The sequence below is a fragment of the Malus sylvestris genome, chromosome 5 (genome assembly GCF_916048215.2).
Source record: "Malus sylvestris chromosome 5, drMalSylv7.2, whole genome shotgun sequence".
Classification (NCBI taxonomy): Eukaryota; Viridiplantae; Streptophyta; class Magnoliopsida; order Rosales; family Rosaceae; genus Malus; species Malus sylvestris.
The window spans coordinates 23,738,823-23,753,752 of NC_062264.1; positions in this window are offsets into that span (position 1 = coordinate 23,738,823).

A 14,930-nucleotide genomic window follows, 5' to 3' on the forward strand; every position below is an offset into this window, starting at 1 on the left:
AAGTAAGGGGATCAAAAGAAAAAAAAATTAAAAGGACTGAATTGGGATCACATTGATTGAAAAAAGATTGTGTATATAATCTAACATTGTTAATAATATGCACCATTTATTTGGCAGTTTGATATCTAGGATTTCGGTTCGTTTCCAAAACCATTCACAGATCTACAACTCATGCACCATTCGTTTTATGAGAGGGTCTTTTTGATGGATGTCGTACCAAGCATATAAAGAAAAGTGGAACACTAAAACAAGAGCAGATGTAGCCAGAACGGAGTTCCGTGGTTTAGAACATCTCTGTACTCATAGGTTATGCTCCATTTTAGAACATCTCTGTACTCATAGGTTAAACTCCCTTAGAGCTTAGTGATCACTTTTGAGACATTCGTTTTGTTCGGTTATCCACCATGAAGTAATTTTCTTGCTTTGCACTATCATTGTTTAGGCATTGTGTGATTGGATAGCTGGAAATGCATCCTTTCTTTTAGAAACCAAATGGATTTGCTTTTAAAGTTGTATTCCCATGATGGTTGAATTGGGTTGTGATACTTTACATACAATTTTTCTTGGAATTTGCTGCGTGGAGATACACTTACAGGATGCTGGGAAACTGCGGGAGTGTTGACCGAGAAGGGGATTCCAATAACTAGTTTAAACGGGAAGTGGTTTGTATATGGAAACTGGGGTGTCTGGATGAAGATACCATTTCGGTTTTCTTGTTTGGTGATGCTTATGAGTCTTACTGCAAAGAGCAGTCTGGAATGGTTTTTGCGCTGTTTAATTGCACCATACGCAAGGATGCGCTGGTATTAAATTGTCCGTCTGTTCCTTTATTTATGATCATTTCCTTCATATCGTCATGACTCTTTTGATGTGTTTATGCAGGGTGGAGGTTTTTCGTTGGGCGTGTATTTGTAGGAGGAGGAGCGATAGAGAAACGCTTTAATAGGTTTCTACTTTCTATGGAAGATGGCTCAAGCCAATATTTTAGGAGAGGGGAGAGGTTTTTAAACTTGAAACGACTCTTCTGATTTCTTTCACACATCAAACTCGTAACACTACTTGGCTTTTATAACCACTACAATACATCATCATTTATTTAGCTAATTATAAGCTTCTTAATAATTGAAACATCTAGAGAAATCATGATTAACTCTAGAAGTTCCAAACATCACAGCTCTAGAACTTCTATCTTTCTTAACCCTGATTTATGACTCTTTCTTGGTAACTTAAATTTGGTTTAACCTCCCAACATTGCCTCCCTTAAACCAAATTTGCTTTTGATTCCTAGTCTTGAAACATCTCACTTGAACACTTGCTCACCAAGCGGCTTTGTGAACACATCTGTCATATGTTCATCTGTTTTGCAATACTTTAGCTGTATAACTCCCTCACTAACAAGCTCCCTTAGGAAATGAAAGCGGATGCAGAGGTGCTTTGTTCTCCCATGTAGAACATGATCTTTTGATATTGAAATTGTTGAGCTATTGTCACAAAACAAAGTGGTTGGACCTTTTTGTTTATGCAACAGACTCTCCAAAATGCCAAGTAGACAAACTGTGTGACATCAAGAGAGGCAGCTATGTACTCCGCTTCTGATGTAGAGAGGGCAACAATCGATTGCTTCCTCGGACTCCATGAAATCACGCCACTTCCCAGACTAAAAACATAACCTACAGTGCTTTTGCAATCATTAATACTTCCAGCTAAATCACTGTCAGTATAGCCAATAAGTTTCACTGGAACATTTGCTTCATAAAAAATGTCATAATCAACGGTTCCTTTGATGTATCGCAGAATTCTTTATGCAGCTTCCCAATGATTTGAATGTGGCTTTTCCATAAACCTACTCACCAAACTTACTGCATACATAATGTCCAGTCTCATGGCCATTAAGTACATCAAATTACCCACCAAACTTCGAAACTTGGTGGAATCGACAAGTCTCCCTTCACCATCTTTGCTTAGCTTTAGGCCTGTAATGCATGGTGTCACTATTGGGTTTGTGTTCTCCTTCCCATATTTCTTCAAAACTTATTTTACATAACTCTCTTGAGAAATGAAAATGTCTTTCTTAGATTGAGAAACTTCAATACCAAGAAAGTGATGTAGCTTGCCCAAATCTGTCATCTCAAATTCTTTCATCATAGAGAGCTTAAAACCATTTAATAGCTCTAACTCATTTCCGATAAAGATAAGATCATCCACATAAAGACTTACGACCATGAAACTTCCTTGTGAGGTGCTTTTGACATAGAGGGTATGTTCATACGAGCACTTCTGAAAACCATGTTTCTTGAAGTATGAATTAATACGGTTGTACCATGCACGTGGTGATTGCTTGAGCCCATATAACGCCTTCTTAAGCTTGTAAACTTTGTTTTCCTCTCCTTTGTTAACATATTCAGGTGGCTGCTCCAAATAAACTTCTTCTTGAAGGACACCATCCAAGAACACAGACTTTACATCCATTTGAAAAATTTCCCAATTGTTTTGTGCAGCAAGATAGATGATCAGTCAAATAGTGTCAAGTTGGAAATAGAAGAAAAACTTCAGTATAGTCTTCACCTTCCTTTTGCGTATAAACCTTTGCAACGAGTCTCGCCTTGTACTTGTTAATGGACCCATCTGCATTTTTATTTGTCTTATATACCCATTTCACACCAATAGGATTCTTGTGTGCTGGTAGATTTGTGAGCTCCCAAGTCCTATTCTTCTCAATAGCCTTTATTTCTTCATCCATAACTTACTTCCTTTTTTCCTCTTCACATGCTTCATTAAATGAAACTGGATCCTCTCCAGCAAAGAAGGAAAAGAATATAGTATTATCCTTCAAATCTACTTGCTTTGAAAAGTCATAAAGATCTTGTGTACTTCTTAACTTTCTTGGAGGCGAGTTGTCATCACTTGTTGTAGCTCTTGGAGATTGAGGAGCAATTTCTGATTGATAAGTATCATCTTCTTACATAATAGACAATTTTGATGTACCATTTTCTTCTTCAAAGAAAGCATTTTCATCAAAGTGGACATCATAGCTGATCAAGAACTTTTTGGTCTTCGGATTGTACAGCTTGTAGGCCTTGCTCCTTTCATTATATCCAATGAAAATGCACTTTTCTACCTTATGGTCGAGCTTGTTTCTCAACTCCTTTGGAACATGGGAATAGGCAGCACAACCAAAAATCTTCAAACGTTGCACTCTCGATTTCACTCAATACCATGCTTCATGAGGTGTGCAATCCTTCAAACTCTTTGTTGGTCATCTATTGATTAAATATGCAACACAAGAAACAACTTCTGCCCTAAGTTCTTGTTGCAATTTTTTCTTCTTGAGCATGCATCTCACCATCTGCATGATTTTCCGGTTCTTTCTTTCGCTCACACCATTTTGTTGAGGTGTATATCGGGCTGTCAACTAATGCTTTAATCTGTGATCTCTGCAATTATTTTGAAACTCATTGGAGAGATACTCTCCACCACAACCTGTCCTTGAACTTTTGATTGGAAGACTAACAAACTTTTCAACTTCGGCCTTGAAATGCTTCATATTTTTCTTTGAGGAAGTAAACCCAAACTTTTCATGAGAAATCATCAATAAATGTAATGAAATATAGACTACTTCCAAAAGATGCTACTGGCATTGGACCACACAAGTCAGAATGAATAAGCTCCAACAGCTTCTTTGCTCGCCAAAATGACTCTAAAGGAAATGAACTTCTATGTTGCTTACCAAATTGACAATCTTTATAAACGCCATTTACTAGATCAAATTGAGGCAGCACATGTACCATTCTTTTGTTTTACAGCAACTTCAAACTTCCATAATTTAAATGGCCATATTTGTCATGCCATAACTTAGAGACTTCTTTTTTAGAACTAAGCAAGATAGTTTTGTTGTCTGGAGCTTCAAAGGAAACAAGTTATTTGCGGCAAGTCCAACCTTGGCAACAAATTTATCCTTCCTTTTAATAACACAAAAATCACCATGGAGGCGAATATCATAACCCTTCCTCAACAGATGACCCATACTCAATAAATTACTCTTCAAACCAGAAACATAATATACTTCAAAAACCTTCTCAATTGTTCCAGATTTTGGTTTGAAAGATACCTCACCAATTCCCTCAATTTTATACGCTTTATCATCTCCAATTCTTACTTGACCACGATTGAACTTATAGAGGACAAATAAAAAGTTTTTGTTACCTGTCATATGTTTGCTAACTCTGCTATCCAAATACCACACATTGTTCATTTGATCTCCATGACATGCAAGCAATAAAATTTCTTTATAATCACCTTCTCCAAAATTGGTTTGATGCATACAACTTGCTCCATATTGTTTTTCATCATCAGCCTTTTTGAACCGACATTCTCTTATCTTGTGCCCAGGTTTGTTGCAATAATAGCATTCTGAAGTGCCATGTCCTCTTCCTTTTCGAAAAACACATCATCTTCCTCCGTACAAATTGAAATTTCTTTCACCTTCATTATTGGAATTGCTTGATGAGCCTCATTCATTGCCATAAGAATTAGTGCCTCTGCCATTCAAATTTCTTCCTCTACCTCGTCCGCCTCTTCCACATCCAAAGCTTGATTGCCATTGCCTCCCATAGTTGTAACTTGAGACTTGAGTGCTTGATCAGGTTGAGTAGCGGGAGGATTCCTCAAATTAATTTTGATTTCATGTGCCTCCAATTTTCCTTGTACTTCTTCCATAGAAAAAGTTGAAATATCATTTGACTCTTTGATTGCAGCCACAACATAATCGAATTTCACCGGTAAGCTGGGGAGAATTTTTTTCAACAATTCTTACATCTTCAAGAATCTCCCCATTTAAAGCCATTTGATTAACAACAAAGGTAACTCTGATAAAATAGTCTTTGATTGTCTCATCTTCTTTCATCTCCAACTTTTCAAATTCTTTCCTTAAAGATTGCAGACAAACCTTCTTTACCTTCTCCTTACCCTTGTAAGCATTCTCAATCATATCTCATGCTTGCTTTTTATTTTCAGCTTTCGCAACTCTTTCATATGCTAGCATCTCAATGGTTTGATAGATGTGGAAAAGTGTCTTGCTATCCTTCTTTTGGTTCTCCCTCAAACTATTCATCTGCGCTTGAGTTAACACAGCTTCGTTGTCCGTCTCTTCATAGTCTGCTTCAACAATATTCCATAGCTCCAAAGCCTTCAACAACACCTTCATATTATTGCTTCAATAGTCGTAATTATCACCACCAAATCGAGGAATTAGTGAAACCAAGTTGTGACCATTTGCATTTGCAATCGCCATATTGACAAAAACTTCAACAAGGCTCTGATACCAATTTTTAGGAGGAAGAGCAACAGAGAAACGCTTCAATAGGTTTCTATGAAAGATGGCTCAAGCCAATATTTTAGAAGAGGGGAGAGGTTTTAAAACTTGAAAAGACTCTTTTGATTTCTATCACACATCAAACTTGTAACACTACATGGCTTTTATAACCACTACAATACATCATCATTTATTTAGCTAATTATAAGCTTTTTAATAATTGAAACATCTAGAGAAATCATGATTAACTCTAGAAATTCCAAACGTCACAACTCTAGAACTGAAGGAATTATTTTGAAAAAACATGTTCATTTGAGCAACATCATATAGCATGCAATTAACAATTAAAAGGCGGAATCATGCTTGTATGTACTCAAAAACAAAACATGACCATGAAATTCAAAGCCTAGTAGATTGGTGAACCAATAATCAACTCAAAAATAAGTGAGTTGAAATTAATACCTTTGTAGATTCCTCTTTGCATAAGCAAAGGCTAATCACCCAAAGAGATAGGGCCTTCATTCCTTGCTTCTTAGATCCATGGATTTGGATGGAAGAATAGGTTCTCCAAGTTCCCAAAATTGAGAACCTCTAAGTCTCTACACCAAGGAGAGATTGGATGATGAATGAGTGACCTTGGAGGATTAGATGACTAGCTAATCACCTCCAAGGTGTTGGCCTCTTTAGAGAGAAAATGGAGAGACAATTCTCACCCATTTTCCCCAAAAATAAACCCTTATTTCACTTAATGAATATTTGGCTATAAAGTCATTTATATAGTCACTTCTTTAAGTGACCTAAATAACCAAAACCCTAATTCATTCCTTATGGCCGGCCATCTCTACCTTACACGGTGTACGATCCATTAGGTTCCTTTTAGCGAGGTAGTTGGCGATTAAAACCATTTTACATCGATTGTGAATTGAAACTATTTTCAATTCTCCCTTTAGTGATTACACACGTTTAGGGCTTCCACAAACCATGAGTGACACCTAGCCGTATGTCATGGTTACCCAAGCTAATCAGAAGAGGTGGAGAACCTATTCAGTCTGGGATTACAAATGCAATACGGTCTTTCTCTAATCTAATACTCTTGACCACATTGTTTGGTTTGATAGTTTATTTTCTCATGTCTACTATCCAATGTGTGTCTTGTGCTTATATGATTACCTTGAATGTGATTAGGAACGCATTCCCAAATCTCATTCATACTCTGGCCAGAGATTCAAATCATATCAGAGAGTATTCTCCTTCAAACGGTTTGAAGGTTAGAGATCCCTTGTTGCGCATTCACTTGTCTCCATAGCTAAGCGGCTTGACCCCAACGATGCCGTGGACACCCTCCTGGTGGGATGACTTTGACATAATCAAAGATCAAGGTCTTAACCACAAGACAACTATGATGCCTCAGGTCAAAGGACTACTTTGCATTATCCCAACCATGAGTTCTCATGTGACATGGAATATGAGAACTCTTCGTTGATCGCGTTCAGTGAACTCATTCTCTATTGAGCACCTACCGTACTTGTCTTGATGTCACACACACCAATGACTAGAGACTAATCACTCTCCCTGAGAGAAGACATAGTACGTACCGATCTTGACGGACTGTCAATGCCCAATTGGCAATCCTATGATCAGGAACGTTTAGGATGTGTCTACGAAAGAATGGTCTCAAGAATCTAACTTCATTAGATTACATTCTCCCAATCACAAATTCCTTGGACTTTATTGTTTAAGCATATAACATTTATATGAGACGGCTCAAACAATAATGTATGCCCTTTATATGTAAAACTAGATTAGTTTAACATGTGAAATGTCCGTAAAGTATCATCACATGATTGGATTTAGGGCACATTTCCAACAATCTCCCACTTGCACTAGAGCCAATCAGCTTGATCATCAATGATGATATCTCTTCTGTAGTCATTTCATAAATGGCTGAATAGTAGGCCTAGGCAGTGGATATCTATATGTGTTATCCACAGAAGCAACCTTGAGAATAACAACGTCACCATTATACATGATTCTCAATCATGTGGTTCATTCTCTCATTTGTGTTCGGATCTTGATGAGACCTTGATTCCCAGGCTTGAGCTATCGCCCCATTAGTGTCATACACTTTCTGGTTGGAACCGAATAGAGAGTTCATAAATGAACTTTCCCATCCAAACAACATTGTTGTAAACTTCTATATGGCAATATATCTTGCATTCATAATGGAACACACTAAAGTCATTACTTTAATGTTTCCATCCAAATATCTCTTTAGTCATAATAAAGAGATATCTGTTTATCTCTTCATTCATAATGAAGAAACATCCAATGATGGATTAGATTCATAATCTAATACATTTACGCTTCCATTACGTTACTTTGATTCTTCCTCGATCTTTGAGGAATTTATCCTTTAGTATTTCTTAAATACTTAAGGACTCACTTGACAGTTGCCATGGTTCTGATCCTGGGCTTGCACTGATATCATCTTGTACCGTTCTAGGTACAACTCATATCAATGTTTTTCATACAATATGAAATACATAAATCACCTTTCTGCGTATGCATAAAGGATTCTATTTACGCATTATTTCTTTGGGAGTCAAAGGGGCACGTTCCCTTTGAGAAGGGCAACTTGCTAGTCTTACTAGAGTCATCCTTCTAATTGAAGTTTATCATCATATGAGAAACTTCCTAGCATCCATTGTCTATTATTAGGGATTGATATAATCCAATTATATCATGAAATATATCATTATAGATTTCCATCCCATGTATATAGACTATATCTCCCATATACATTCTATCTTCATATAATGTATTAAAGTCATAACTTTAACGAAGAAGTATTCTTTTCATTTCCAAAATTAATATATCATATATATTTAAATTTTTAGGAACATGATTAACTCCCACTAATCTTTTGTAAAACTAGTAAACAAAAGATTTTTATGAGAAATCAAACAATTTGATCATTTTCTCATAAAATGCAAATAGCTCCCACTAACTTGCTAAGATCCATGATGGATGGATCTCTACAACTTACATGTCTTGTGATTTATAGTTTTAGACATATATTATCAAGACTATCTTAATAATGGTTTCGGAAACCCATATTATGTCCAAACATTGAATCACCATTTAGTTGTAGTTAGCAATCTTCGAATTAATTGAAACTAAGACTACGTCAAAAATGGTTCCTTTAAAGTCAACCATTCTATTTGATTGTAGTCACCTTAAGCTACCAATTAGCTTTGAAGGTTTCATTATTTCGAGTCAAATGGTACTTTACCATTTTCTTGAGTATATATCGTATATGCACTCAATGTAGTCATAAGGATTTTCATTCTTATTTCTTTCGAATTAAGAGGTGCAACTCTATAACATAGTCATAAAGTTCAAAACCATTCAACTGAGATGGATTATAAATCCTTATCGATTACCTTGGAGCTTGTGGTATAGGAACTAGGTTGTTATATTTGTTGATTACTTTCTTGTCTCTCAAAGAACCCATTCTTCGAGTTCTATCTCTTGTTCATTTGCTTTTAGGCAAATCACATTGTAGAATTACAATGAACTACCCAACAAAACAACATTTGTTAGTTGGTTTATAGAAGCGATATCCAAAAGTTATTTTAAGGATATCCTACAAGATTGTTATCAAACAAATATTGCTTGTTAGCACACAACCCCAAATCTTTAACATGCTTAAGATTTGTCTTTCTTTTCCAACTACATCTTATGGAGTCATGAAAATATTGGAAGATCTTCTCATTGACAATCATATTGTTTTTAGAAGTATATATCCTATATATGGGTAATAGATAACATCTAACGAACTAAATCTTATTCAAGTTCGTTCTTCTCCTAATGGAGAAATACATTATCTTATGATGCTATTTTCCTTGATATCTTTCAAGGAAACTCATCTAAAGTGTTACCTTTCCTTGGATCAAATCTAAGGAGGTAAATACTTTAGACGTCTTACTCATCAACTTACATTACTTGAATTCTTTGAAACATTTTGCAAAGTATTCGGACTTGTGTTTATTCAAAATAAACTATAGTCCAACCGAGAGTGATCTTCGGTGAATGTAATTCAACATGAGTAATATTATGTTTGTGGACAAGTGCCACTAACATTTAAGTGAATTAATCTCAACAACTTTGTGATTCTTTCTTCTTTCCAAAAGAATAAAGATTCAAACATTTTGCCTCTATACAATTTTAACAAGAAGGTATTGGATCCGGATCTAACGATCCAAAGCATCCATCTTTCACCAACTCATAACTTATGTTTTTAGAGGTATCACAACTTTAGTTGGGATTAGTCACTACCTTGCAACCTTTTGGGTTTTAAGCATCATTATTTTCTAAACAGTTAACACCACCATATTATCTCTACTATAGAGATAATTAATTAGATTACCATAATCCAATCATTGATTAATAAAGAACATTGTTTTGTCAAACAAAACATTTATCCATTTCACATAGTGACTGAATTTAGTTCCTTAAAATTGGAATACAAAGACAATCTATGTTTTTCCAATTTCTTTGGTAGTTCATATGAGGAAGTAAGTACCATCTGCTTTCGCAGAGATCTACATTTGATTCACGTTTCGAATGTGAAGTACTTTCTCTTCTCTCATTTATCTTCTACTTCTTATTAGCCACACTTTTACAACGATTGTAAAACATAGTTGCTAATACGAAATCAAGCATTCAAGTAGAAGAACCAACTGTTTTGAACTTTTCAAGAACAATTTTCAACACCTTCGAAAGGTGTGTTCTTGACACTTGCAAGACATTTCTTGCAAATACCCCTTCCAATATCCATCCTTTCATAAAGAAAGTTTGTTCCCTTGGAGTTATTTATCTTCTTTATTTGACTTTCACCTTTGACTACATTAGTCATGGTCCCTAAACTCCCACTATCTCTCTTGAAACCTTTTTCAATTGTGTTATACACATCAAACATTTTGGAGAGTATGTGGTTATTGTTCACTATATAGTTTACAATAAACTTAGTGAACGATTAGGATAGGGAAACAAAGGTGAAGTCCTTGCCTAGTTTCCGTCTCGTTTAAGTGGTTTATCACTTCAACATTCAATGATTCAAAATCATCATAAGTCCATGTTAATGGACTATTTTTGTCAACCAACCATTATGTTCTAAACATAATTACAAACCTTCAAGAGTTGTACAAGGCAACTCTCATTTCTTCATACAACAATTTGTAAGTGAAGAAACATGGCACATAAAGTGTTCATGCCTTTGTGCTTTCTTCTCAAGTTCTTTGTTCATTTAACAAAGAAATAAGCACTAGTGTTTGCATTGACTAAGAGTTGTTCAAAGCAACTCCTATTTCTTCATACAACAATTTGTAATTGAAGAATTATGACATTAAAAGTGTTGTCCTCTTTATGATAGACCTTTTCTAACATATTCTTCTAATGATACATTATCAATAGGAAGATTGTGAGGATGAGACTACTTTGATACATATGCAATCCTTTTAAGACATTCTTTGGGATTGTGGTACCTAAGTCCGGAAACTAAAACATTCGGTTTTGTCAAGTGTTGGATAGCGTTTGCAAATATATTGGTAAACAAATACATAACGAATATAAATTGATTGATTTTAAGCCATTTGATTCGGGTCTTTAAATCAAAATAGCACCACCCACTATTTTTGGCAAATTCCATATCCCTCATAGGAATTCGAGAGTTTTGGATGAAACTCCTAGTAGGTTATGGGAGGCTCACTATTACCAAGCCCACCTCACGATGATACGATATATGGCTAGCAACAATAATAATGAGAGAGTACGCTTACTCATTTGCAACTCATGCAAGTACCCATCTTATTTGGCCTCTAGAGAATGTAACCTCACAATGATATGATATTGGTTCCATTGCACTTAGTTAAGTTCTTCCCACCATGCTTAGTGTGTGAAGGGGTTCAAGAATAGCCTCACGATGATACGATATATAGCTATCCTCGTTGCCTACACTCACCTCATCATATGTATATGGATTCCTCCTGAGTATAAGCATGCACTGTGTACTCCCCCATGATAGGGTGAAGCCGGTGTACAAGTCATAAACGATTGGATCCCACCACGGTGGAAGGCCACGAAGAGATATTCTAAACATCTCTCGCTTATCAACTTAATATTGGTTTGGTTGAGGGTTTTAGGTCTCATCACATATAAACATACATTTTAATCTCTATTAAAACTATTTTGGTCCTATAACAACTATTGGTCCATCTCATTGTTTTAGTTGTACATAATACTCCCACTATGCTTTTAAAACGATTTTTAAAGCAAGAGTATATGATACTACTAACATAAACTTTGCATTCATTTGATGGACTACATAGTTGCCTTAGGGCCTAAGGATGATTATGAACCTTTGTTTAGATTCAACACGAGCCTTGTGTTGAACCTCAGTCTAGGAATGAAGATTGATTTTAGTTACGCGTTTAATCACATTAAGGCGTGTTGTCTTATGGGCGTTGGACCCAACTACTTCATTTTCATGCATATCGTATAAAGCAAGAAAGAAGTACTTCAAAGTAAAGGTGAGCTTATGCTCATTACAACATTTGCATATAACAAATTACTTTAAAGTAAAGAAGAGCTTAAGCCCTTTTACAACATTTGATCAAATCAAATTACAACCAAAATTTAATCTACACATTCCCATGGTTCAAACAAATTTGAAACGCCTTTCACATAGCTCAATTATATTAGGCTTAGGTTCATAATCACCCTTTAATTAATTAACACTTTAACTAATTAATTGAATGCAACATTTTCATTTGGTTTTTGTATCCATAAAATTGATTTAAATGGAGCTAAACAAAATGAAAATCCAATTCTCATTTAAAGAGACAAAACAATTTTGTTCTCATCCTATTTGGGCCATCTTGCAATTAACCTCAACTTTTGGGCCATATTGCAAATACAAAAACTTTTGGGGTCACTTTGTATAATACACAAAAGTCACAACTTCATGTAAATACAACTAGAACCCAAACTTTTAATAATGCAAAAACATCATTAAAGGAACAAAACAATTTGTCCTTTAGCGTTTTTGGACCTAAACGTAAAAACGTAAACTTTTGGGCCAAAGTGCAAATACACAAAAGTATCAAAACTTTATGTAATTGCATAAAAGCCCCAAAAGTACTCCCTTTGAGGGAGTGGCTGGTTTTAGGGAGGGATAAGGTTGGTGTGTGTGTTGATTTGTGAGTTTTGTCAAAAACATGCAAGTGTATGTAAGATAAGATATGTTTTTGAAATAATTCAAACACAATTATTTCAATCATCATTTATACAAATATTTAACACTTTAAATACATAATAAATCATTTAAAAACATATCACATATACTTTATGAAATAATTCAAAACTTTGAATCAAAACACCAAACCTTTTTGTTCTTGGCAAGAACATCAAGAACAATGAAGAACATCCATGAAAAACCCAAATTTTTCCATGAACTTTTTCCACCCAAAAACATTCCAAAACCATTCTTACTTAAGGGAAATAACATCTAACCAAACTAGGGTACTTAGGGGTTCCAAAGAACACATTAAAACACTTTTAACAAGTCAAACAAGAACCCAAAAATTCACCCTTTGATTTTGGCCGAATTTTCCCAAAAGCATGGCACCAAATTTTAGCTCCAATATTCATGCTCATATGAACAACATCTACAACATTTGAGATAGCAAATTTTCCAACAAAATTTACTTTCAAAGAAGCAAGAATAAAGCTTGTAACAATTACAACTTTTAGATCACATACTATGAACTACAAAACCCAAAAGGATTCACCAACTACTAGACCTAGGCTCTGATACCACTTGAAGGAATTATTTTGAAAAAACATGTTCATTTGAGCAACATCATATAGCATGCAATTAACAATTAAAAGGCGGAATCATGCTTGTATGTACTCAAAAACAAAACATGACCATGAAATTCAAAGCCTAGTAGATTGGTGAACCAATAATCAACTCAAAAATAAGTGAGTTGAAATTAATACCTTTGTAGATTCCTCTTTGCATAAGCAAAGGCTAATCACCCAAAGAGATAGGGCCTTCATTCCTTGCTTCTTAGATCCATGGATTTGGATGGAAGAATAGGTTCTCCAAGTTCCCAAAATTGAGAACCTCTAAGTCTCTACACCAAGGAGAGATTGGATGATGAATGAGTGACCTTGGAGGATTAGATGACTAGCTAATCACCTCCAAGGTGTTGGCCTCTTTAGAGAGAAAATGGAGAGACAATTCTCACCCATTTTCCCCAAAAATAAACCCTTATTTCACTTAATGAATATTTGGCTATAAAGTCATTTATATAGTCACTTCTTTAAGTGACCTAAATAACCAAAACCCTAATTCATTCCTTATGGCCGGCCATCTCTACCTTACACGGTGTACGATCCATTAGGTTCCTTTTAGCGAGGTAGTGGGCGATTAAAACCATTTTACATCGATTGTGAATTGAAACTATTTTCAATTCTCCCTTTAGTGATTACACACGTTTAGGGCTTCCACAAACCATGAGTGACACCTAGCCGTATGTCATGGTTACCCAAGCTAATCAGAAGAGGTGGAGAACCTATTCAGTCTGGGATTACAAATGCAATACGGTCTTTCTCTAATCTAATACTCTTGACCACATTGTTTGGTTTGATAGTTTATTTTCTCATGTCTACTATCCAATGTGTGTCTTGTGCTTATATGATTACCTTGAATGTGATTAGGAACGCATTCCCAAATCTCATTCATACTCTGGCCAGAGATTCAAATCATATCAGAGAGTATTCTCCTTCAAACGGTTTGAAGGTTAGAGATCCCTTGTTGCGCATTCACTTGTCTCCATAGCTAAGCGGCTTGACCCCAACGATGCCGTGGACACCCTCCTGGTGGGATGACTTTGACATAATCAAAGATCAAGGTCTTAACCACAAGACAACTATGATGCCTCAGGTCAAAGGACTACTTTGCATTATCCCAACCATGAGTTCTCATGTGACATGGAATATGAGAACTCTTCGTTGATCGCGTTCAGTGAACTCATTCTCTATTGAGCACCTACCGTACTTGTCTTGATGTCACACACACCAATGACTAGAGACTAATCACTCTCCCTGAGAGAAGACATAGTACGTACCGATCTTGACGGACTGTCAATGCCCAATTGGCAATCCTATGATCAGGAACGTTTAGGATGTGTCTACGAAAGAATGGTCTCAAGAATCTAACTTCATTAGATTACATTCTCCCAATCACAAATTCCTTGGACTTTATTGTTTAAGCATATAACATTTATATGAGACGGCTCAAACAATAATGTATGCCCTTTATATGTAAAACTAGATTAGTTTAACATGTGAAATGTCCGTAAAGTATCATCACATGATTGGATTTAGGGCACATTTCCAACAAGAACATCTATCTTTCTTAACCCTGATTTATGACTCTTTCTTGGTAACTTAAATTTGGTGTAACCTTCCAACAGTATTCAGCTAACCAAATGTAGATGGGCCCTTCAGTCGATTATGGAGTTTGCAAATGGAAAAGGAAGGATGGAATGGC